The sequence below is a fragment of the Petaurus breviceps genome, unplaced genomic scaffold (assembly GCF_028583685.1).
Source record: "Petaurus breviceps papuanus isolate PSGF00001 unplaced genomic scaffold, PetGlider_PUasm1.0 189, whole genome shotgun sequence".
Classification (NCBI taxonomy): Eukaryota; Metazoa; Chordata; class Mammalia; order Diprotodontia; family Petauridae; genus Petaurus; species Petaurus breviceps.
This window is the reverse complement of record NW_027185809.1, coordinates 11,523,435-11,550,643: the sequence shown is the minus strand read 5'-3', so window position 1 is coordinate 11,550,643 and position 27,209 is coordinate 11,523,435. Positions and strand designations below refer to the sequence as shown.

Genomic DNA, 27,209 nt, shown 5'->3' with positions numbered 1-27,209 from the left:
CCCACTCTGTCTTTGCCACATGAAAGCATGATAAGGGTAGAAACTGGAGATAACAAAATCTTGTCAGAGTAGATCTATCAATACCTAGTAGGAACTTGGAGAATTAAGCAAGAAATTTCCTTTGCCTCAGCCTATTTGAGGAGTTCTTAGAGCTACTGAGGAAGGGAACTGTGACTCTTACCATAAAACCACTATGGCCTCCTTCCCTCAAATAAACATTTCTTCCAGCATTATCATCTTGTTAGAAAAGTATCACCTGTTTCCTCCTCAGTCTGTTCCCAACGATAGCACAAGTGCCAGCTCTACCAGGAGCTAATGTAGGTATTCCAGTGAGGATGTGGCCAGATAGTTGGATGGGCTGGAGAGTAATGAGAAATTAATTTCTCCCACATGAATTTCATTCCAGCTCTGGAATCTCTGCATTAAGCTCCAAGTAATGTGATTGCTTAAGGGACACTTTATTTAGCCTTCACGTACAGAGTGCCATTTACTCTTTCTTTTAAAGCATCCATCACTCAGTATCATGTATTTCGGCTCAAACAAGATGTAATAAAGGACTTTCTAAAACTTAGAGGCCTGAAGTGTTAACTGCTGCTATTGGTGATCCACATCATCTCTTTAAGGAATTTTTTTTTCTTATGGTATTCATATAGAAATGGCCCTGGAACAAGTCAGTTTCCTTTTATGATTATTGTATAGGTTGCATTCTACAGACTACTGTCCTGCTGGATAAAATAACACTTTTTGTAATTGAACAAAAATGGTGGGATATGGGTTTATTCTTGATAAGTTTACTGCAAGCATGCTTAGTATAGCTCTGGTAGCAGACAGGAAAAGAGGAATGATTTGTACTTTTTCCTATTTCTGTCTCCTCCCCTGCCTGATCTCTGTATGTGGAAAATCTTTTCTTCTAAGTATCTTGGAGAGAATTAATACTTTGCTATTACTCTTCCTCTTACTATTTGTTATTGGTTGCCTTGACCTGTGATTTTAATCATTTAGGGAATTCTGAGTGAGTGAGAAACTATCACTGCCAATGAAAAAGGAGAGACCTTGCCCAGATCACAGAGTCAAATAATGGTTGTTATTATATTTTTTAAATCTCAAGCTATATTAGCATCATGAATTGGAACCATAGGACTATAGTTATAGATTTAACAGAACCTCTGGAGGACCCTTTCATGCTACAGAAAAAGAGAGTAACTTCACTGAAGCCACATAGGAAACAGCGACAGCACCAGGGGTTGTATCCAGAGGCTCTGATTCTAAACCCAGTGCTCTTTGCACTGGAGCACACTTCAGTTTGCCAATCTCATCCGTCAGTGAGCCCACAAACCCCTAAAGTACCACTGTAACTTTTTGTCTAATTCTGGGCAAGACATTTAATTTTTCTGAACCTCAGTTTAATATCTGTAAAACAAGGCAGTTAGACTAATTATCCTCTAACGTTCCTTCTAGTCCTACTTATATGGTCATATGATGCTGTGATTTATTAAGCATCCATTCTGTTCCATGTTTGAGAGATGTAAAGAAAAAAGTAAATCGATTTTTCTGTTCCAGTGGACTTACATTCTATATGGGAGTCAACCAATTCATATGTAGGTATATGGAAAATATATACAAATTAGATACAAGGTGACAGGGGAGTGCATTTGCAGTTGGGGGAGATCAGGAATCCCTTTAGTAAAAAAGTGATCCTTTAGTTGAGTCTTGCAGAAGACTAGAAATTGTAAGAGTGGAGGTGAGGAGGGAATAGAATTTCGTCTTGGAGACAGCTGATGCAAAGGCAGGGAAATGGAGGACTATGGATTATAAGGAATATGAATGGTAGTAATATACAAATAAGACTGGAAAAGTTGGAACCAAATAGGGGTTTTACATGGCAGACAGAGGCATCTAGATCTGAACTTACTGATAATAAGAAATCACAGAAGTTTTTTGAGGGATGATGTGATCAGACCTGTGGCTTCTGAAAATCAAACTGGCCACTGTATGTAGACTGAAGACATTTTCATAGGAAAAAAGATGCTGATGAGCCCCTACAATTATGCTGGATCCATGTTAGATGGATCCAAGATATGAAGACTCTCGAGACAGGAAATACAATAAGAAAGTTATTGCAATAGTCTAGGTTAAAGTGATGAGGTTCTGAAATAATGTGGTGACCTTATAAATGGAAAGAAGTAGACAGATGGAAGAAATGTTTCAGAAGTAGAAATATGAGATTTGGTAACTGATTGGATATGTAGGGATAAGTGAAAGTGAGGAGTTAAATATTACTTTGGTTGCAAACCAGGGTACCTCACCAGAAATATGAAATAAGAAAAAGAAAATAAACAAATTATGAATTAGAATTTTTTGGGGGAAATATAATGAGTTCTGTTTTGGATATGAAGATTTTGAGATATAACATTAGAAATATGTGGGGATATCCAGTTAGAAATTTCCAATATTCAGTAGGTAGTGCCTGGCACATAATAAACACTTAATAAATGGTCATTGATTGACTGACTCAGGAGAAAGACAAGGGTTGTATATATAGATCTGAGAGTCATCTGCATAGATATGATAATTAAATCAATGGATGCTGATAAAGCCACTAAGTGGAAAAAAATGGAGGAAGCTGAAGAAAATGGGACCCAGCTTTGGGGAATGTTTACAGTTAGATGGCATGATGTGAATGATGATCCAGAAAAAGTTACTAAGTGAACAAAATAGGTAGGGAGGAAGATCAAGAGAGGATAGATAGGTGTTGAATGTTTCAGAGTATGATTGAGAAAAGGCCAGATTTAGCAATTAAGTAGAACCCAAAAGATATGCTTTTTTGTACATAGGACTTCATTTTTTCAAATTCCTAATTGTAAGGCTTATCTTGAGAGGCATCTAAAGAAAACCATTTTGAAATGCTGACATGGGAAATCATCTGGTAAATATTTAAAGTTAACTTTTAGTTAGCATTTCCAATCTCAGGACAAAGCTAGGTTATAAAAATTAGGGTTTGAAAAAAAATGAGAGGCAGGAAAAGGATATACCACACAAATGCTATAATGGCCCACAGGGTTCTGTTCCCCAATAATTCCAGCAGGCAGACCAGGAAAGATAACTTTGATTGGCTATGTGATTTGTGTGTCTCAAGAGTAAATTAGATTGGGGTGCAGAGCTGCAGATGCCTTATTAAATCGAGCTCCAATTTGGGTTTGTAGCCGGGGCTGTCACCACCTACTTGGTAAATGCATGATTGCTGTTTAGAGCTTTGTGCAAAAGCTTTTGTTTATTTCTGGCCAATACCAGTGCCTGGTTGGTAGCAGCTTCCTCCTTCTTTTCAGTGTTTCATCGTTTATTAAGTTAGCTTGTGCCAGAAACAATTAAACAAGCGATCATATCTGCCAACATGGAAACTGGGTAATTACAGGGACTCATAAGTGTTTTTGTTCTATAAAAACATTTCTAGTCACACCTCCATTTCTCAGAATGCTAGAATCACTGAGACAGAAGGGACCTCAGTATCCATTTAGACCAATCTGTATCTGAACAATAATTCCCTCTACAACTGCTCTGACAAGTGATCTTCTAGTCTTTGTTTAAAAACCTCCAGAAAGGTGGAACTACTACCTCCAAACGCTGCTTATTCCATTTTTAGACATCTTTAATTGTTAGGAAGATTTGGTTTTTATAACAACTGACCAGTATTAGGCCTGGGAAGCTAGGAAGACTATTTCCAATTAAGGACCACCAGCTTGGAGTTTATTCCAAGACAGAGTTGGTGGGGGAGAGGGAATAAAGTTCTTTTTCCTATTTTTTTTTTACCTCCCTTGCTCTCCTGGAGTTCTGGGAGAAATCACATAGAGTTTAGGTTTGGCTAATTTTAATCTCTCCGAAAGGGATCTTTCCAAAAGGGATAATAAAGGTACTACCTGTACAGGGTAGGTCAGGTATAAAAAAACTACTTATTTCCCTAGCTACTAAAGAAATTGTTAAAACACAAATTATGCATAAGCATACATGGACAAAGACTTAAAACATGATATGGTAAATTATGTTATCCCAGGATGTTAATACCTAAAACATTAAAACATGGCATTCTTAGTGAGGCTGCTGAATAGTCACTGGATTCTACACTGTCCTTCAATATCCATGACTTCTGGGCATTGCTTAGGTTTATCTAGTTGTAGAAAACCACTTGTGCTGCCATTCAGCTTTGAGAGACACAGAGGAGTTCCCAACCTTTGGAACCCATGAGGTCAATTCCAAGGCTGGAAATGTATAAATCACTATTTGATCATCTGTGCTTAGGGGAAGAAACACAAAGCAAGAGGGGCAGCCAGGGCTTTGAGATGGCAACTAAGGCTCACATAGTTCCTGTAATGTGGAAGAGGAAACAACCTTGATCTGTTTGGCCCCAGAAGTCCAAGGCCATCTAAGTGCTTTAGATGCCAGACATGAGCACCTGATATAGGATCTAGGATTGGAGAAGTATTTCTTCTCCACCCCATACACCCCCACAAGAAGTCTGACAGAACATTTCACAAAATTCCCCCATACTTGGCAGATGGAAAGATAGAGAATAAAATAAGTTGTCCTATTAAAATCTATGAGTAGGTGACTCATAGGGTAACTAGGTGGTATAGTGGATAGAGCCCTGGACTTGGAGTCAGGAAGACCTGAGTTCAAATGTAGCCTCAAACACTTATTAGCTATGTGACTGTGGGCATGTCACTTAACCTTGTTTGTTTCAGTTTCCTCATCTGTAAATGAGCTGGAGAAGGACATGGCAAATCACTCTAATATTTTTGCCAAGCAAACCCCAAATGGGCTCATGAAGAGTTAGGTGTGACTGAAAAATGATTCCACAACAGGTGACTTTTTCTGGCCTGCTGACCAATCAGGTCCTCATTTAAAGAATCACTTTTCCCCTTATGTTGACATGGGGAAAACGGAATTAATATGTCATCCTGAAGTACCTAGACTTTGAATGCTGAGCCAGAGCCCATTTGGGTCAGTAGAAGTGGACGGGAAGGTCAGCTCAGCTCATAAATGCTCAATATGGTATATCCTAGCCAAAGCACAGGGGGAATGGGTTCTCATCATTTCCCCTGATACATCCACATGACATCTGAACTTATTTATTTACAGCTTGCTCCCATTGTTCCTCATTCTGCCTTCTGAGTTCAAGCATATAAGTATGTTCCTTTTTATTCATTTATTTGGGAGGGGGAGGGCAAGACAATCGGGGTTAAGTGACTTACCCAAGGTTTACACACACACACACACACACACACACACACACACACACACACACACATAGTCCAGATGCCTAATTTTACGTATGATGGAACTGAATTCTGAAGAAGTTAGGGATCTATACTAGGTAAAATAGGTCATGAATGATAGACCCTGAACTTGAAGCCGGGTTTTTTACAATCTATGTTCAGAGTTCTTTTCATAGTACCACACTACTTAGACTCTGTATAAGTCACTAAACCTCTCTGGGTCCCAGTTTCTTATTCTTTAAGATGAGGTTGAGGTCTATCTTCCTTTTACCAATTTTTTTTGAGCGACCTCGTAAGAGTAATTGAGTTAATTATTGTGTATATGTGATATCATCAAACTGATTTAGTAGAGAACAATTTCAAACAACTTTTGTGTTTGTTAAAACAGTGACTGATGCTTCTTTTCTTTTTTCCTCCCATGAAATCATCCAATTCTCTTGATACTGGGTAGACAGTCACTATCTCTGAAGAAGTAAAAGCTCACATTCATATAGCATTTGAAGGTTAGTAAGGCTTCTTCACAAATGTCCTTTGATATAAGCAGTACAAATACTACTGTCCCTTTTTATTTGTGAAGAAACTGAGATTCCGTAAGGTTAAGTATTTTTTTTTCTTATAGTCATACACCTACCTGGTGAGTGTTTAAGCTGAGATAGAAATGTAAGTCCAACAGTCTTTCCCCTATAATAGGTACCCTTTTAGTTGTGGACAGTTTTGCAAAGGGAAGTAGCAGAAACCAGGACAGTTGTGGGAGAATCCCTGAGAAAGCAGTCCATAGAGAAAGGGTACATACTCAGGGCATAACTCAGGTTAAAGTGTCCTGTTTCCCATCCTATAATTTGCATAAGACTGGCATGAGAATTTTGAGGTTAATTGCTATGAAACTCTAACTTCTAAAACTGGTGAGTATGAAACAAAGACATACTGCCTCCTTACTACTTATCTGGACAAAATGAGAATTGTGGTTTATTACCTGTAAAGCCAAACATGAGCAACTTTCCAGAGAACTGCTGTTGTGAACAGCTTTCAAGGTTCTGATTACACAGCATAATGAACTCTATTCAATAACAAACTAAGACAAAACATTCACAGAAAAAAAAAGTACAGCATTCAGAATATTTTAACTTCACAACTTATCACTAAAGTGGTCACATAGTTTTAAGAAAAAGATAATATTCATTTAGTAAATCCTTAATTCAGTCACAAAGTACAGAGGTCAAAGTCCTCCACCCATGGGGTGCAATCAAGTTACAATATCATCAGTCACTACTCGGTACCCTCTTAAGGTATAGTGGAAAGTACAAAGGCCATACTCTAGGTCACAAGTAAGTTACAGTCTCATCAGTCAGCATTAAATACCCAAGGAGAAGTCTTTTCATCTTGACTCTAGCTAGGCTTTTAGCTTCCATGGTTCCTCTTCTATGTCCCAGTTCCTACCTGAATCCACCAAACTGTCATTGCAGTTCAAAGGCAGACGGCTCCCAATTCCTTGTCCAGTTCCCATTCCATATGGAAGCTTACAGTGTCCAGTCTACCTCCAGTCCTTCATAGTTTCTGTTCCTGGGAAGACATGGCTTAACAAAGCCACTATGACATTCATAAACATGCTGGCATCCTCATCAAAATCACTTTCTGCCTGTGAAATCAACATAGACCCCAAATAAACAGACAAAGTACTGACACCAGAGTCATGCTTCCTCTGGCAGCTCCGGCTGGTTCTGGGAAGAAGCTCCTTTCTCAAAATCACTTTCTCCAGACTGGGCCTTTCCTCCTCAGCCTCCCCGGGGCTTGCTCCAAGAAGTTCTGAGTCTTCAGCTGGTGCTTTTCTTTATATAAGGTATTAGCTCCTCCCTGTTTAGGCCCTTCCTGTTCCATCAGCAACAGGGGTTCATACCTTCTGTTTCTCAACAGAGGTTTCATATAATTAACTTGAAACTAGTTTGCCTGTACAAAGGGATCTTCAAATTCCATTACTATTACATTACCATGAGATAAAAGTATATTATCTCACCAAAAAGGTGCTGCTTTGGACTTGAATATCTGAGCTTGTGATCAGAAATGAGCAAGAACTGAGAACTGACTTCAGAAGAGACCTCTGATTAGGTCTGGGAAGAGGCACCCGATCCTTGAAAGACCTGACAGAAGGAAGAAAAGTCCTTGATTTTGTTACTTGGAAGAACTCACTGCAGGAGTAAGGCTTTACCTCTTTACCTTTCCTTTTCCATCCATGCCTACCTACTGCATTAGCAAAGGAAATCTCCCAGACCTAAACTAAGGAGAGGGACCTGGAAAAGCTCTGCAGATCCTTGACTTAGGCCTTCTACTTTTGTTGACACACCCCCAGAAGAGGGGTAACCTGAACAGGCCTCCACCTAGCAGGAGAACAGAGAAGCCCAGAAGAGGAGCATCTGGAATGGAGAAGCTACTAGAGAAGTGAGGAGTGACTGCTGTCCCTACATATAACAAAGAATGTCATTGTCTATAGAACAGCGTTCTGAGTTGCTTCAGACACACATGTCCCTTAAACCTTGCTACAGTTATGTTTGTCTGTCTCCCTTCCTCTCTTCCCCCCCCCCCCACACACTCTGTTCTTTTGTCACCTTTGTATCACCATTTTACAGGTGGAAGTCTATATTATCACTGACTTTGCATTCTGTTCAGTAAATGTTTTGTTTAGGAGTTAGAAGGGCATGGAAGTAGAGGTGAGAGTGTGGGTAGGCCTGCAGGCTCTATGGTTGGTACAGTACAGCGAGGCCTCTGGCTTTGTGCCCCAGCCTGCTGCCTTTCCACCCTGTCTTGGTGCCTGCACCCAGACCTAGAACCACCCTGTGGGACAAATTAATTCATTTTGGAACTATAAGAACTGGCATATTGAGATTAAGGTGTTACATTTATTGCCCTTTGTCAAACACAGAGTCCAGATATGAATGTCCAAGAACAGGGTTTTCCTTTGGCCCTTGCTGGGAGCTTCACTGAAGATGTTTCCAGACCCCTAGTTCCTGGTGAGGAGGGTGAACTGGTTTCCACAGTTCTCAGGCCAGTGAGCCACGGCTTCTATTTGGTGAAAGGCAATGGGATTTAAAGTGAAACTTCCACAGCAGGCCCCAAGGAGATCAGATCTGGATTTGGGTAAAAGCCTGAAGGAAGTACTTAAGTTACAACCTCATATTTGAAATGGACTGAGTCGTTGTATTCTTTGCTGGATGATCAAGATGCAATAAACCTATTTAGGACTTGTTTAAACCAAGAAGACAGCAGATTTGCTGGGCCTCCAGTCTGCCTTCAGTGGCTTTAGGAAATTGGGAGCCTGTGACTTCAATGAGGAAAAGAGACTTAAATTGGCAAAAGCTATTTACAGAAAATATATTCTTGATAATAATGGGATTGTGTCTTGTCAGACAAAATCAGTTACAAAGAGCTTCATAAAAAATTGTGCCACAAAGCAACATATTGATCCTGACATGTCTGACCAGGTCCAAACTGAGCTCCAGTCCATGATGGACCTCTTGTTCCTTAAATCAGATATTTATTTGGAATATACAAGGAAGGATTTGGAACACCCTAAAATCTTTAGTGAATAGAACCCTGTCTCAGGGACAGGGAAAGATATTCTTGGATATTTGCCCCCCTAGAATGAGGATGAGGAGTGGAGGTGTGACCAAGACATAGAAGATATCAATGGCAGAGATTTGTCTCCTTCTAGCAGGGTAACTCAGAAGGTGCTAATGGAAACAACACTTCAGAGGGCCTCATCAAATAGGAGGTACATATAGTGAGTGAAAGCAGAGGATTCAGGCATGTTTCATGGAGGGAACTTGCCAATCTTTACTAGGTCAATTCTGGTTATGCCCTAGCCCCAGCCAACCATGCTAATGACAGTGGACAGCAGAGTAAGTCCAGTGATACTGATGCAATATCCCTCACTGAAAGCAGTGTATAAATCTTTTGGCACATTAGGCATTGCTTTCCTGGAGTACTTGTGAGAAAACATGTACAATAATTCCACTGGATGAAAAGAGATGGAGTGCCACCTTACAGAACCCAAAAGTAGCATTGAAGGGAGATATAGGAAAATGTCAAAGACATTGGACAACTACATCTACCTCGCATTCCTTGTATTTACCAAATGCCGGAGGAAATCCTTATTGAACCACAGAACTTTGAAGCAGAACTTGTCAGATGTATAATGGACAGGAGCTAGATGGCACAGTGAATAGAGCAACGGGCCCTGGAGTCAGAAGGACCTGAGTTCAAATCCAGACTCAGGCATATAACACTTACTAGCTGTGTGACCCTGGGCAAGTTACTTAACCCCAATTGCCCTGCCTTCCCCCCTCCAAAAAGCAAAAGAAAAAAAAAAGAGAAAGAGAAATTAGAGGAGAATCTAAAACATGTCTAAGCAGAGGGAGAAAGCAAAGATGCAAATGCCTCTACTAATCCTTGAGTAGCTAGTCACAAGTTGTCTTCTGTGCAGACTTTGTATTATTTCTCTCCCCATTATGCAGAAATGGGCTGTACTGAGAACCAAGATGTCTACAAGGAAAATCCTGAGAGCATCCTTTATGAGCATGTACATGTCATGAAGATGCCAGGTTGCCAGTCCCTAGGATCTGGCCATCATTCCCCAAAGCCACAGTCCTCAGACAATGGTCCTGCAGCTAAGATTCCAGGTACACTGGGTACAGGATCTCCTGACTATAGCAAGCACAGTACAGAGTCAGGAATGAAGCTGCATGCAGCCAACTGATACCATCACAGACCTGTCTACCAGCACATTCATCACCACTGTGTGATGAAACCAAATGAACAGATTGAGACTGAAGCCACTCAGAGGGTTCAGAACAGCTCTGACCCTATAGACACTTTCGAGTCAGCATTGACCACATGGGGTTGAAGATTCCCCTTTGAGAACCTGCCTATATGCAAAATCTTCTATGTAACCTCGTGTTGTATGGTTGTATTAGAAAGTATGACCTTGTTTACTTAAGCTCATACTTTTGATATTCTGTAATAAAGGAAGATAATCCCAGTGTCAAAACAAAAAGAGTTAATGGAGTTTATATTGGCAGGTTTATTAAAGTCAGTTTATTAAATTGACACTAGTCAATGCTCAAGGGCTATAGTATACAGGTGTAGAAGTTTATTTGCCCCGGTAATGTCATCCCTAGCACCCCAAACGAGTGAGTCATAGCAGCGGCTACCCTTTGTTAAGCCCCAATCTGCCATTATAAGTACAGGATGGATGAGCAAGATAGTCCTGAGATAAAAGGGAAGGGGTGTTGGGTCCATGCCCTCTCTGACCTGCTGCACCTTAATGCCTCTTATAGAGTGTTTATCGTCCTGGTGCTGATGAAATGATTCTTTCTTTTCTGAACCTATGAATTCACCTGGATGGGGGATTCCTCCATGAGAAAACTTCTTCAACCAGTTCAGATTGGCAGCTGTTCTACAATCTAGTCTTTGGAGGTTGCCTGAAACACTGAGACATTAAGTCACTTGCCCAAAGTCACACAGCCAATGTCTTTCAAGAGAGCACTTGAATCTAGGGCTTTCTGACTCTGATGCTGATTATTCACTACAGAATGCTCCCTTTCTGATAGTGTTTATTTGTATCCATATCATTGTTCTCTCTGTATCTTATTGGTGATGCTGTTATTTTCTGCTTCCTTAATTTGGCCTTCATCTAGGAGGCATCCCAACCTACGCAGAAGGTGGAATGGTTGCACGTTATCATAAGGTCCTCATCCCAAGCTGGAAGGGACCTCAGGAGTTACCTGATTGGGCCCACTGAGGAAACTGATACTCAGAGAGGGGAAGTGGACTGCCCAAGGTTATACACATAGTAAATGCCAAGAGCTGGGATTTGAACTCAGATCCTGTGACTCCAAGTTAATCACTCTTTCACCACAGTGTCCCCCACTCATATAGTCATACACTCATCTACATTTACTTTTTGTTTTGTTTTTTGGAGGGGGGAAGGCAGGGGAAATGGGGCTAAGTTACTTGCCCAAGGTTTCACATTTAGTTAAGTGTCAAGTATCTGAGACCAGATTTGAACTCAGGTCCTCCTGACTCCAGGGCTGGTGCTCTATTCACTGTGCCACCTAGCTGCCCCAGACATATACTTTTTTCTTAAAGAGGTGGACTATGCAGTGTTTAAAAAGGTTTTATAATTTAACATGGCAGGTGGAGCAACCTCTTGAAGGAGTGAGGGATTGGAGTAGAAAGCCAGAGACTATAGACAGGACTGACATGACTTCCTTTATTTCCATAGTACAGTGGAAATGATGGGATATGGGCTCTGGAAAACCCCTTGAGCTCCAATTGAATCTTCCCATTTGATGAGGCATTTGTCTGAAGGCATAAGCCTTTCATTATAGGCCCAAATCTTTGTTCTCTTAACCTAGCCTGGCCCTCTATTGTCCAGTTACTTCCTACTCTTGATCCTATCAAAATATCTATGCCCAAATCTGTTACCCTCAAACTAGCCTAGCCTTCCATTGTCTGTCATCTCCTGGGTAGCCTTCAGCTATTTCCCACCCTTAATCCCTGACCTCAGTCCCATCAAAGATCTTCCTTAGATTCCTCCTCAAGATCCTCCCCAAACTCCTCCCCTAGAGCACCCCTAAATCCTCCACAGTTTTTCTGTATATAAGATCCATCTTGCCTCCATGAAGGGTCTGAGAATTCAATCTAACACAAACTCCATCTGTGTCAGATTGTCCTGGCCCGCTTGTCCAATATAAGGGTCACAGATACTCAGGCTACTTAATTATGGCGAATATTTAATAAACTTTGTTTTACTTTGACTGAAAGAAGACTTGAGTTGAATTCATTCAGCAGGACCCAGTATGTTGGTATTTTGGGGTCTTGAACACCCCTACACCCTAATATTCAACATTTTTGTTTCCCTGAACCTCAACAGAAAGGCACTAGATTTGAAATCAAGAGGAACTGAATTTGAATCTCAGGTCTGCCTGTTACTACCTTTGTGACCTTGGACAAGTAATTTCTCATCTCTGGACTTCAGTTTTCTCACCTTTACAAATGATTGAGTTGCACTAGATAACCCCTAGGTTATCTTGCCTAGCTCTGAAACTATAATTCTCTAATATCTTTTTGTTCATTTCTCTGGGAGATTTTTTTCTTGTAGCCCACAGCTCTAGGCATTGTGTTAAAAGAGTTTAGATTATCTTCTACAATATTGATTTTCTCATCATTAGTTATTTAGAAGAACAGGAAATTTTAAGATATAGGATGTAACTACTTTTTACACAGTCTTATTGGACCCTGGAAATTTAGAAGCACAAAATATCAAAGCAAAAGCAGTGTATTGCATTACACTGCCCTTTGTTCCATATGGCAAAGCCTAGGCTCTCCAGCCTCTGAGAACATTGCTCCTGGTTTATTTATACTTCTTTCAGCCATGTTTGATTTATTATTTGGCATAGTTAGAATCATAGGATTTTAGAGCTGGAAGGGACTGACTGTTATTAATACTCCTGTAATTCCCCAAATAATAAATGAAAAAATGCATAAAAATAATAGTGTGTGTCGTTCCAGCCTTCCCTGCAATACTCAATAAGAAATAAATATCCTAATCTTTGTATACTTCATTACCATGTAAGTGATCTCTTCTGATAATATTACCCTGAGGATATTTTAAAAGAATTGAACCATGAGCTATAATTCTTTATTCCCCCCTACCTGATTAAGAATGAAATCCTGAGGGCGGCTAGGTGGCTGTCAGTGAGTAAAGTACCCGCCCCGGAGTCAGGAGGACCCAAGTTCGGTTCTGGCCTCAGACACTTAACACCTACACAAAAAAAACTAGCCATGTAACCTTGGGCAAGTTACTTAACCCCAAATGCCCTCCAAAAGGCAAAAAAAAAAATAATCAAAGAAATCCTTCAAAACTGAGCAAAATGTCATCATTCGTTAGTCTCATGACATTAATATTATCCAGCAGCTGTTCTGGTGTGCAGAGCAGAACATACAAATTACACAGTCCCTTCCCTCAAGGAGCTTAATTTCCAAAGATAAAAGAAGGAAAGACATGCCAAAGGACTCCGTATTTAAGGAATTGTTAAAAGCCAAGTCAAAGCTCATTTGAGATATATCCCCTGGGAAATAGAGGAATCTGAGAGCAAAGAGTAAGGAAGATAAAGTGCAGCTGATTGGAACTTCTCTTCCCATAATGAAAGTAGGCCATTTCTTTGAGAGACCTGCAGGCTCATTTGTAGATGGAATCTAAAGGAATTAGGGAACATCCTGGCCTTGACTTCACAATAGACTGGATCTCTCTCCTGATGAAAGGAAGGCATGGACGTTGATGGGATCACACCTGCACTGCTATTCTATCAGAAACAATCAGACTGTAACTTGTCTTACTGCTATTATCTCCCAAGAGCGACTGAAATAGCTACTAGGGGAAAGCTTGAATGCTGGAGGGAGAAATAGATTGAGGTATGTCGTGCAGACCAGGGTTTGGAAATCTGAGAAACCCAGAATTCACCTTAGAACTAGTTAACAGGGACAAGGGGCAAGTTAGTTACCCAGGGCCTGTGTTTCCTTTTCTGTAAAATTAGGAGATTGGAACAGATGATCTCGATGGTTTCTAATAGTTCTAAATCTTATAAATTTATTATCACCCTTATTAGGCAAAAGAAATGGGAGCCAACAATGAAGAAGAGACTTGCTTTGGATGAAATAGCCTCTTAGCAGGAGAGCTGGAACAGAACCAAGGGCTTCTGATACTTTGTCCTCTTGCCAATTCAGTCTCAGATCCGATAGTAATGATGACAGTAGGTGATTAAGAAGTGCTTAATGGGGGAAACTAGGTGGTGCAGTGAAGAGAACATCAGCCCTGGAGTTAGGAGGACCTGAGTTCAAATTTGACCTCAGACACTTTACACTAGCTTTGTGACCTTGGGCAAGTCATTTAACCCCAATTGCCTTGGCTTCCCTCCTCAAAAAAAAAAGTGCTTAATGCTACCACTATGTGACTTGAACATAATAGCAACTTGATGACATCATGGTAATAATATGATTTTGTAAACTATTGGGATGGCCTGCCCTTGACTAGATGACTTTTGTGATGTGAGAAACACATCCCACCCAGATTCTCTTTAAAATGAAGTAATTCACTCAACAAATATTTATCAATCACCTACTGTGTGCACATCAGTATAATTTTAATGTCTGCTAGAAGAGACACAGTGTTTTAATTAGAGAAACTATAGTTCTTTTTTTGTGTTTTGTTTTGGAGGGGGGAAGGCAAGGCAATTGGGGTTAAGTGACTTGCACAAGGTCACACAGCTAAGTGTTAAGTGTCTGAGGCTGGATTTTAACTCAGGTCCTCTTGACTCTAGGGCCAGTGTTCTATTCACTGTGCCACCTAGCAGCCCCAAAGCTATAGTTCCTGATCTCATGGAGCTTATATTTTGGTGGAGGGTGACAAAACCTAGAAAAAAATCAGTAATACCTGATATGTATCTTAAAAATGCATAACAAAGTACTATGTGAGATGTCACCAAAAAGGGGATCAGAGAAGGTTTCATGAAAGTTAGCTCATTTGTATTATGCTTTACAGGATAGGTATAGGAATGTGGAGAAAGAATCATTCTCCTAGCTGAGGGAATTGTGTATGCAAAGGTTATTATACCTTGGGAACTTGGTAGATACAGTCCTAGACTTAGGGACAGGAAGGATTGACTTTCAGTCTGCCCCAGATATGTACTAGGTTTGTAACCCTGGGGAAGGCCCAGAATCTTTCAGGTTTTCAGTCCCTCACCTGGATAAAGGGAATAATAACAGCTATAGTACTTAGATTCCAGGGTTTGGGTAAGGATTATCGAAGCTAAGCATTCTAAGCACTTTGCAAGCCTTAAAATTCCATAGAAATGTTATATGTTCTTATTATGGGAATTCTGGCAGAGAACCTCCTGCTTCTTGGTCCTATCAAATGTGTAGCATCAGCTCCTCCAAAAGGAAATGCCTGAGCAATCATTCACTTTCATTAATTGGAGCACAAACCATCCATCACTACAGACTACATGACCATTTTATTAACCACATGGCTAATGCTGATCCTCTCCCTCCCAAGCCTACAAAGTTTAGCCTCTTCCCTTCTAAAGAGTAGTTGGGAAAGATGCCACTAAAGGCTGCTGCCAGTGGAAGGATGGATTTGCCATTTCCTTTCTTTGTCCCACAATGGCATGAGCTGCTTTGGGAGGTAGTGGTTTCTTTCCCTTTTGGAGGTTTTCCAAGGAAAGACTAGAGGATCACTTGTCAGAGAAGCTGTAGAGGGAATTACTGTTCAGGTTCGGATTGGACTCAGTGGGCACTGTGGTTCCTTCTAGCTCATAGATTCCTTCTGTACCTGAAGGTGCTAAAGTCAGTCCCTAGTTCCTTTTAGCTGCTGTTATTGTCATAGGATCCTAGAATCATAGATTTAGCCAGAAGCATTGAGAACATGGTGTCTAATCCCATCATTTTACAAATGAGGAAACTAGGTCTGGAGAGGTAAGGGGATTTTCCCCAAGGTCGAAGAATGTGTCCGAGGCAGGATTCTAAGAGAGGTTGGACCTCACTGGCAACCAAGGCTTTTCTTTATCTTCATCTAATTGTCCTCCCTGGTACTTTGTGGTTTATAAAACTCTTTAAGTATTTTTATCTTAGTTAATCCTTAGGACTCTGTAAAGTAGGTGAAGAGATATTATTTTCTCTTTTATATCAGGGATAAAATTGAGTCTCAGAGAGGTTGAGTTGCCTCAGGACATAGAGCTTGCAGAGCTAGAATTCAAACCTAGGTCTGCTCTCTGAATTTAGTCTCTTTACATGCTTTAGGGTCATGAAAGACTCTGGCTACTTAGAAGGGGATGTGGGATTGTGGAAAGAGCAAGGGAACTTGGAGTTAGATCACCTGGGTTCAAATCTCAGCTCTGCCACTTATTAATTTTATGACCTTGGACAACTCAATTATCCCTTTTTTTAGCCCTAATTTCCTCATCTGTAAAATGAAGTGGGAGTGGACTTAGTGGATAACTGAAGTCCCTTATAGTTTGAAATCTATGATCCTAGGATCCAGAAGTGGCCAATTTCTTATTAGTTTGCAGTTTTATTTCATTGAAATTATGTGTCTGTTGAATAGAATTGAATGTATACACTTAGGTCAACCATTCTGTAGGCATTCATTGTGTGCAATGCCCTTCCTAAGCTCTGAAGGGAAAACAAAATGAATAAATCTCTTTTTTACATAGCACTTGTAGCCAAATAGGGGAAATAAAACATACCTGCAGATAACTGCAGCAGAACATGGTTAAGAGAAAAACAAATATCTGATCAAAATCCTAGGAGAGACACAAATATCAAGAGATGAATTTATTAAGCTTCATTCTTGGATTATAAAAGAAGGCTTAGCCTGGCTTCTTGGGGAGAGGTGACAAGGTTTTCATGGCTTCTGATGATTGGCAATGTGACGCAGGTCAGCATCCTCTAGTCCTCATGGGACTATTCATTCAGTCAATCAATAAACATTTATTAAGCACCTACCATGTACCAGGCACTCTTCTAAGCATGTGGGATAGAAAAAGAGACAAAAGACAGTCCTTGCCCTCAAAAGTGAACCCTGAATTCCACTTCCGGCTGTCTCCTTAACTTACGACCACATACATTTTGTATATATTTCCCGTACTGTGACTTGACTCTTGGCGTTTCTTCCTCTTTCCTCTCCCTTCTCTGATTGGCCAGTCCAAATCCTGGTTCACAATCTTCTTCACAGACACACACACACACACACACACATTATGAGTTGCTCTGAAGTATGAGGGACCAGACACCCATAGTATCCCAAGACTGGACTAGAGAAGCAGTGAGAGCCTGGAATAATGTGCCCATTCCAAAGGGTGGCCTCTTGAAGGACCATGGGCTTTCATAGAAGGCAGATAAATGTTTCATTATCATATATTTCTTCCTGAGGCTTCTAAGAAATGCCCAAGGCTGTCTTTGCTTGTACATAGAACAGTGTTTGGCATGTAGCTCAACAAGCACTGGTTGATTGAGAAAAAACAGGTCAAATATATATGAGTGACCATTCTGTTAAATACCTTGAGGCTATACAGCTGGGCATGTTGACCAATGAAACAGCATTAGCTGGCTGAATGCTATCGTGTTCCACCTACCCATGGGTATACTTTAAAATTAACCCCAGGAACATGAGAATTAGACACTTCAGTTTCTACAGCAGCCCCATTGCTGGTGTCCTTTGGCAATCCATTATGGTGCTAGAGAAATAGATCCTTTTTATCGCTTCATTTAAACATGAGATGAAGGCACGCACAATTTTCATAGCATGCTTATAGGACTGGCTGCAAGTTGGATTGTCGCAATGTATTTATGTTTTTACAAGATTAGTTCATTATGTACTATAAGCATGAAAATACATTTCCTTACTCTGAGGAGCAGATCTAAGGAACTTCCTTAAATTCAGTCAGCACATAAACAATTAACTTTGTACTTCAAAGCTGGATGTTTTTAGCTCTGAAGTATCTTTGGGTCAAATCCTAACAATAGCAGTAGGTGGCCACTGTCACTGTCAGAAAGAATTGGATCAATTCAGGAACCCCAATAGTAACGATGCTGAAGTGGAATTAAGTAAAATAGTCCTTTCAGCTGGTTCGAGGGGGACCTTGATTTAACATGAGACATGACACAAAAAAAGCAGGAAAACCCAAACAAAATAAAAATCATTGTATGAGTAGATCACTATCCAAGATACATTCCAATATCATCTAGCCAGGTTACAGTTAGATTACATCTAGAAGACTGTGGTCAGTTCTTGGCACCCCATTTTCAAAGGGATGTGTTTTTTTTTTCCTTAGAAGGGATGTTTTTGAGAAGCTAGAAATCATCCAGAGCAGGGTGACCTGGGTGGTGAAGGTACTAGAAATCATGCCATATGAAGATTAATTGAAGGAACTAGGAGAGGTCTTTTGCAACTCTGTACCTTCCTACCTTTTTTTTTTTTAATTTATTGAATGCTATAGCTTTGCTAATATTCCACATTCTAGCTAAACAGGACTCTTGCCCTCCCACCATAAGTCCCACATTTTCCACCTTTGTACTTGTTGTGCCCCATGCCTGGGATGTTCTATTTCCCTTCCACTGAATTCCTCTCAAGGGATGTTGCAGAAAGGGATTCATGCTTTGGGGTGGGGAAGGGTTTTTATGAGATGATCTCTGGTGACCTTTGCACCTCCAAGAACTTAGGATTCTATGACAAACATAGGATTGAAGGATGTAAGTGGAAGTGGAAGGCATTGGAGGGAAAGGAATTAATGCTTATGTAAAAACTAAGTTGATTCATTGTGGCAGAAGGAACAAATATGGAAGATTTGCTGTCTAGCTTTTTCTTCAATGAGTCAATGAAATGCAAAAAGGACTAGAGAGTTGACTGCTATTATTGCTCTGTCTTGCAAAGACTCTGGAAGATTGATGAGTCAATTGATCAAACAATTAATTAGTTAATCAACTAATTAACAGCCATTTATTAAGTACCTACTTTATGCCAGGCACTGTGCTAAGTACTGAAGTTACAGAAATAAAAGGGAATGAGTACCTGACCTCAAGGAAACAAGTGCACATATTGAGATATATGTGTTTGTATAATATATGTATATTTGTGGATGTACACATATAACATAGTATAAATCAAATAACATATAACCTTTGGAGGGGAAGGCACAAGAAGTGGGGGGGCATGGATCAGAATGGCCTTTTGGAGTAAATGGCATTGGACTTGAGCTTTGAGAGAGTTTGGAGCAAGAAGAGAGAAAATATTAAGCATAGAATTCAGTTCAGTGCAAAGACAAAACTGTGAAGAGTAGCAGCTAGGCCAGATGTCTATACCATTCAGTGAGTGGAGGAGAGTAATGTTTAAGTAAACTGAAAATAAAATAAGCAACCCAGTGGTGAAGAACTTTAAGTGCCAAAGAGAGGATTTTATTGAGTAGAGGATGACATAGTCAAATCTACACTTAAGGAAAATCATTTCATAATCTGTAAGCTATAAGAAGATAGATTGGAGTAGAAAGAGACTTGAGGTAGGGTAAAAATAGTTGTTTTTTTTTTTTATAGGAACGAAAAATATTAGGCAGACTTTTTTTTTCTAAGAACCTAGAAAGAGGAGAATAGAAACTGCAGTTGGATTAGAAAATTAGAAAAAAAATCCTATCTATATTATTATTATCTATTTAGAATATGAGTAGTTCAAATTTTGTGGCTTTATTTTGATATTTGCTTCATATTGTATTTGCATTTGTGGAGCATGTTATTCAGGTCCAATTAACAATACAATAAAAACAAATAACCTCCAGGCTCCTCTTACTAAATCCCATAGGAACTTATTTTCTTCTATTCTAGTTAGTTAAGCTGATCTCCTCAGTGTTCACAACCACCATGCTTATTCCTAACTATGTTTCCTATTCTTTCTGCTATGCTCTTCCACTTCAAACTGTTCCCATAGCAGTTATCCAATTAGTTCACCTGAAGTGTATATTCACCACCTATTATGAGCCATTGGCCCACTGTCTAGGTACCAGTGGGATGGAAAATATAGCCAGAAGATTGTCTCTTTGTCCTGATGGAGCTAACATTTTTACCTTTAGATTGTTTTCACACCTCCTTGAAGGTGAGGACAATATGTTCTCATTTGGCAGTATTTTCTACAGCATCTAATCTTACATATTCAAATATAAGTGAAGTGTTGTAATGGTAATGATAATTTGAAGATCTTCCCTGCCCCTTAATAACCCTAAGGGAATTTGAAAACCTTCCCTGATTGGAAGGTTTTCCCTGCCCCCTAAAAGGCTGAATGTAATCACATAGAGCCTGTGGTGGGAGGAGTTTGCTGAAGGGTGGAGCAGAGTCCACAGGAAGCTGGGAGTCAGAGCAGTTAGAGCTGGAGGGAGGAGAGGACACACCCAGGGAGATAACTAGGCTTGTGATTGTTGGTTTGTGGGAAGGCTAAAGGATGGTGTGAGCTCTCTGCTTCCATTGTGGTGTATTAGCTTCTATGTTTCTCTGGTGGATTTGACTTTCTGGTGTTGGGATTTGGTTTTCTGGAGTCTGAATAAATGTTTTGCTTCTGACTTCTATATGGAGAATCTGTTAGATTTTGTGATTGAGAACTGTGCCAGCATATTTACAGTTGCTGTTGGCTCTATGAATATTGTGTTGGTGCTGCAAGTGTATTTGGCATATTTTCTATGTCCCATATATTTTTGAGTAGTGGGAGGGGCACAGCAGTGGGTAGAAAGATGAATAAGATACATTCCTACCCTCATGAGGTTATAGTCTAAATATAGGTTCCCCATTCTTGTCAGAGATACAAGATACGTGCCAACAACTTGATTGCAAGGAATAATGTCAAAGTGCTGCAAGGGGCATGCAGTGGTATGGGAGTTTAGAGAAGGAAGCAATCATTTGCCATTGGAAAAATTAGGGGAATGTTATATGGAGGTAGTGGCACTTATGTATATATACTTATACTTAAAACCGGAAGGGATTTTCTTTTTTTTTAAATGATGCTTAAATAATACATATTTTCTGTAGCTACCCTCCCTTATAATAAAATATAATAAAAATATGATAATCACACCCTCCCTGGTAACAGAGAGAGATGGTTCAGAAAAGTGAATTGATATATCAACCATGGCTGGCTTTATTTATAGCATTCCATATCCATTGTCCACTACCTCTCTATCTATAGAAAATATGTTTCTAGGGAAAATATAAAAATATGTTTCATCAGTCCTTATCATTAGATCAATCAAGATTGGTTGTTACATTAATATGAATTTTGAGATTGTTTCCTGAGAGTGGTTTTTAAACTCACACATGTAATTGTGCCTTTATTCTTGGTGTCACAACTTTCTCTTTGGGTTGGGTTACAGGATAACTGATAGAATCTTATCTAAGTTATGTAAAGGGGGTGATCTAAGGAGAAAAATAGGGGACATGAGTTTACTGACTTCATTAGTGTTCATGTGAAATTTTGATGAAATTATGGAAAATGTTCACATTTTTCTATATTGTTTGATGTCATTCTTTTATTTTTCTCATTTATTATGCTTTCGTATTCAGGAAGTTGAGGTAGGTTCCTGACTTTTAAATTGTACTTAGACACAATATCATAATATTTGTAGATAAAATGTAAATTTCATTGTAAACCTCAAAGGTAAATATTTGTTTTAGCTCACTGAGCCACAGCTGCACGCATTTGTTTTTCATTGGTTTATCCAGGGGATGTAATTGATCAAATGCATAGAAACAGTTCATTTACTGGTTTATGTTTTCTCATTAGTTATAGTACAAGTATGATTGTCAGTTATTATCTGAGTTTTACTGGTAGATTATTTATTGAAAGAGCTGGGTCATGAATATTGTTATTTTCTAAATCATTTTGTCTACAGCCTCCATGACTTAAAACTAAATGTCAGACTCATTTATCAAAGAATCTCTCTATTTTTTTTTAGCATGTGGATAACTGTATACTTACATATATTTATAGACTCATGTATGCATGTGTATATATAGATATGTATTAACATGAAATAAAATGTATTATATATACATGTATATATATCTTTATATTTATATTATATATATAATGAATATCTTTAGATATAAACCTAAAAATCACAGAATGTTAGGGTTTGAAGGGATGTTGGTGATCCAACCTCTTCAACTAAAGGAGGAAGAAACTCAAGCTAAGGGAAGTTTAAGTGACTTGTTTGAGGTCACATAACTAGTGAAAGAAAGAGATAACATTTTAGCTTTGTTTTTTTTAAACTCCAGGACCAATATTATATCATGCTACTATTCATATCTAGATATTTATATTTATAAACATATTCATTTAAACAACACATGAATGCATAGATTCATTGGTATTTATCTATAGGCATGCATACATTTTATATACACATGTATATATAATACATTTTAAAAATTAAATTGAATACATATATACAGATAGAAGAGGCAATGTGGAATAATGGATATAGACTCCTGGACTTGAAGTTAGGAAGATTTGAGGTCAAACCCTGCCTTGGACATATTTTGACTATGTGACTCTCTAAGATTGTAAATTGCAGCAGAGTACAGTTTTCTGTTCAGAGGGGGTTTCTTAATCAGGTGTTCAACACACCAGTTAAACCATAGGTCTGGTCCAAAAATACAAATACACACATATACACACATACACACTTATGCATACATATGCGCAGGTACTAATAATAAATGTGGGAAGTTAAGCTACCCACAAAAATATAGGTCAAAAATTGATATGTAACCTTCATAAATGTGAAAGAGACTGAATAATGTAGTTGAAAGAAAGCTGGAATTGGAATCAGAAGATATTGTGTTCAAGTCACAGTCACAGAAACTAGTATGTGGAAGGGATTTAAGAGTACAGCTAGGTTAATGTACACCTACTTATTTATTTATTTTTGCTTTTTGGAGAGGGGAAGGCAGGGCAATTGGGGTTAAGTGACTTGCCCAAGGTCACGTGGCCAGACTTGAACTTAGGTCCTCCTGACTCCAGGGCCAGTGCTCCATTCACTGTGCCACCTAGCCACCCCTGTTAATGTGTACCTAAACAAGAATCTATTTTAAAAATTGCTCAATGAATGACCATGTATCTTTGAACATTTCCTATGAAGGGGAACCCATTATTTCCCAAGACATTCTATTCCACTTTAAAATAACTCTAATCATTAGGAAAATTTTTATTTCTTCAAGTGGAAATGTGCTTCTTTATCACTTTCGCCTGCTGATTCTGGTGCTATTCTTTGGGGTCAGGAAAAAAAAGTCTATGTCTTTTTTCTTAAGAAAGACCTTCGGGGGCGGGGAGAAAGAGGGGGAGAAAATTTGAAACTCAAGGGACTGTGGAACTGAATGTTGTAAACTAAAAGTAAATGAACAAATCAATTAAAATTTAAAAAAAAGAAAGACCTTCAAACATTTGAAGATAGTTATTGTGTTCCCCAAGATGTCTTTTCTCCAGGTACACTATCCCCATTTTCTTCAGTCATCCCACTGGATGCATCTCAGTTCCTCAGTCTCCTTAGTTCCCACAACCTGCTTTTCCACTCTACCTCATCTACATATGGATGCTCTTGATCTTTAGAATTTCTGTCGATGTTTCATTGATGTCTCAGACTTATCACATCCAAAAGTGTCACCCGTAAGTGTTCCCCTTTCATGATGAAGAACCCCAGAATTATTTTCTCTGGTCCTAATCATTCTTTCTGTGTGCCTTATAACTCTTAACCCTATTCTTTGTCTTCATTGTGACCACCATTCCCTTCATTCCTCAGTCCTTTCCTAAGCCATCACCACTGCATTGGCTGTATTCTCCTCCCTTCCCTTTCTTGACCCCTTAGTTCCGTTTCTCTAGAATCCCTTACCCCTGATCCCTTGTGCTGTCACCAGTCTTGACTTTGCCAAACACCAACCTACATTGCTGCCACTATCCTTCTCCTTTACTCTTATTCACATGCTGCTGAGTAAAGCTGCAGGAAATCACAGAATGTGCTGCCTGGGTCCACTGCAAATATGTTATTTATTACACCTGTAGCAAGGCAATCATTCCATCCCTCCCCAATTTCTTTATTACCCTATTCTCCACAGAGGTTATTCTAAATTTTGTCATCTCTCTTCAAGCCTTCCACAGCACCTTCTCCCCACAACCATCTCAGTTGAAGACCTATACTATACTGAAAAATTGATGCCATTTGCTGAGAGTTCTCCCTGCTCCTTTGTTCTTCTTCTGATATCACTGAGATATTTTGCCCCACTATCTCTTCATTCACTCATGTCTGAGAGAGAGAGAGAGAGCCCTTCTCCTTGCCAAGGCCAAACCCATTGATCCCATATGCTTTCAAAGCTTTGGCACCACATTACCTTTACTATCACCCCGGCTTTTTTATTTTCAATCTTTTCATCTCCATTGATGGAGATGAAATTACAATTTCATTTTTTAAATTTTTTTTTACAAATTTTTGTTTTTTGAAATTTTTGAATTACAAAACCCTTCTTTCATCTAAACAGAATTGTTAGTTATCATCCTTTATCTCTCCTTCCTGTCATGGATAAACTTCTTTTTGGAGGGGGGAGAGCAGGGGAATTGGGGTTAAGTGACTTGCCCCAGGTCACAGGGCTAATAAGTGGTAAGTGTCTGAGACTGAATTTGAACTCAGGTCCTCCTGACTTCAGGGGTGGTGCTCTATTCACTGTGCCACCTAGCCACCCCCATGGATAAACTTCTTGAGAAAACTGCCTTTACCTGGTGCCTCCACTTCCTTTCCTCTCACTTCTAAATCAGTGGTGTCAGACTGAAATAGAAATGGGGGTCACTAATCCATACATAAAATTCTCTGTGAGCCTCACATGGACTTATTATTTAGTATTATTGTTTCTTTTTAAAACTATGCCCCATTATATTTTAATCTGCTTCAGGCTGTGCATCGGAGTACCGTGAATTACATATTTTATACCTTTGTTCTAAATCCTCTTCAGTCTGGTTTCTGATCTCATTGTTAAACTGAAACTGTTCTCCCCAGTGTTACCAATGGTCTCTTAATGGCCAAATCCAGTGACCTCTTTCTCAGTCTTCATTCTTGACCTTTTTTACAGCATTTGATCACCTTCTTGTGGATATTCTCTCCTCCAGGTTTTCCCAATACTTCCTTGTTCTGGATTTTTTCCTGTCTGGCTGCTTCTTCTTAGTAGCCTGTGCTAATTTTTCATCCATTTCACACTGATTAACCTTTCTGTCTTGGGCCCTCTTTTCTTTTCATTCTGTGCTATCTTAGTTGATGATCTCATCAGCTCTCATGCATTCAATTATCATCTTCATGCAGATGATTCCCAGATTTATTTATGCAATGCAAGTCTCTCTCCTGAGCACCAATATGTTTAGTATTACCAATTGCCTTTTAGAATCTCACTAGATGTCCCGTAGGCATCTCAAACTCAGCATGTCTAAAACAGAACTCAATATCTCAACATACTCTCTCTGCCTCCCAACTTTTCTATTATTGTTCAGGGTCCCATCATCCTCCAGTTACCCAGGTTCTTTTTTTTTCTTTTTGGAGGGGAGAAGGCAGGGCAATTGGTATTAAGTGACTTGTCCAAGGTCACACAGAGCTAGTAAGTGTTAAGAGTTTGAGGCCAGATTTGAACTCAGGTCCTCCTGAGTCCAGGGCCGGTGCTCTATTCACTGCACCATCTAGCCACTCCATTACCCAGGTTCTTAATCTCTGTTTGCTTCCATTTTCTCAACTGTAGAATGGAGATAATAATAGCACCTATATGGTCCATAGTTGTGAGGATGATATGAGATAACACAATGCCTGACTTATAGTAGGTGCTTAATAAATGCTTATGCCCTTCCCTTTCTCATCATAGCTAAGATGCTGCAAAATTCTCGAAGTTTTGCTTGGCAGTTGCTTCCCCACTAGAAGAACGATAGGGAAGTGCAAACCCAGGTATACTAACACTGAAGTCCTAACCCTTCTGTCATTCATTAGCTGTGTGACCTTGGGTCAATCACTCCCCTCTTTGGGCATTAATTTCATCATCTTTAAAATTTGGGGATATGATGATGTTTTATATACATAATTATGTATGCTTATGTTTTATATACATAATTAAATTTGACCTCACATCACCCATGTGAGATAGGTACTATTTATTATCCTCATTTTATAAGTGAGAAAACTGAGATTCAGATCAGGTGATTTGTCAGAGGTCAAATGATCTTAGGCAGTATTTGAATCTAGATCTTTCTTACCTTAAGCTCAGAACTCTAGCCATTGTGCTACATTACCAATTCATTGTTCCACTCTCTCTAAAAGTCTCTTTCAGAATCAAGCTTCCATTATTCCAAGTCCAGAACTAAGGCACTGAACATGAAATTGAGCAGGAGTCACTAAGGAATAGTAGATATCACGGTGGTGCTCTGGAGAGGGCCAAGTGGTTGTCTCAGTTTAGTCAAGATGAGGATTGCGGTAACATTTCTAACTGGGTTCCCAACTGAGTGTGGCACAGGCTGGGCCCAGGAAGATGGTGATGGAAATGGCCCAGAGACAAATGATTCAGAGAAACCACAAGAAAGGGATCATTATGGAGATGTAACTAGGAATCCTAAAGGCTAGAAGTAGCACTGCAAAATGTGCTTAGGGTTAATCCTCAAATTAACTTTTTTTTTGAGGGGGGAAGGCAAGGTAATTGGGGTTAAGTGACTTGCCCAAGGTCACAATACTAGTTAAATGTCAAATGTTTGAGGAAAGATTTGAATTCAGGTCCGTCTGACTTCAGGGTCAGTGCTCTACTCACTGCGCCACCTAGCTGCCCAGTTGGCAAGAATTGTTGGAGGGAGATCTCCAACCTCTGGACATGAGACTTGGAGAGGCGGAAATTCCATCTATGAGGAGAGGATGTGGAGGCCCTGAGATACTAAGTTTGCTACTTGGGAGGCTAATATTTGAGGGGAAAAAGCAGGGTGGGATAGAGCTGGAGAGAAACTTGCTTGGGTCATGGCTTTTTGGCAGCAGAAAACTTTATGTGGTAGCCTTCAAATACTTGAAAGATTGCCATGCAGAAGAGGGATTCACCTTATTTTTACTTGACCCCAAAGGGCAGAACTAAGAAAAATGGGTAATTTTGCAAAGAGGCAGCCTTTGCCTTTATTCACTGAGAAGCTTCTTTTTTTTTTTATTTTCTAATAACATAGTAGATATATTGTAAAAGACTGTCTATATTTCCTTCCCTCCTATCCCACCTCCCACTTGTTCTATTCTCTACATTGATCCCATCCCTTTTCAAAAGTGGGCGCTTCCAACTTCCCTCCCCCCCAGCCTGCCCTCCCTTCCA

At 39.5% G+C, this 27,209-nt stretch overlaps 1 protein-coding gene and 1 pseudogene across 1 annotated transcript in view; both read left to right on the top strand.

The window, feature by feature from the left end:
- Positions 1-27,209, top strand: part of SPOCK1 (SPARC (osteonectin), cwcv and kazal like domains proteoglycan 1) — an 875,982-nt gene that overhangs the window by 297,255 nt on the left and 551,518 nt on the right. The gene's annotated exons all lie outside the window — the stretch shown is intronic.
- Positions 8,179-9,506, top strand: LOC138164007 (axin-1-like; annotated as a pseudogene).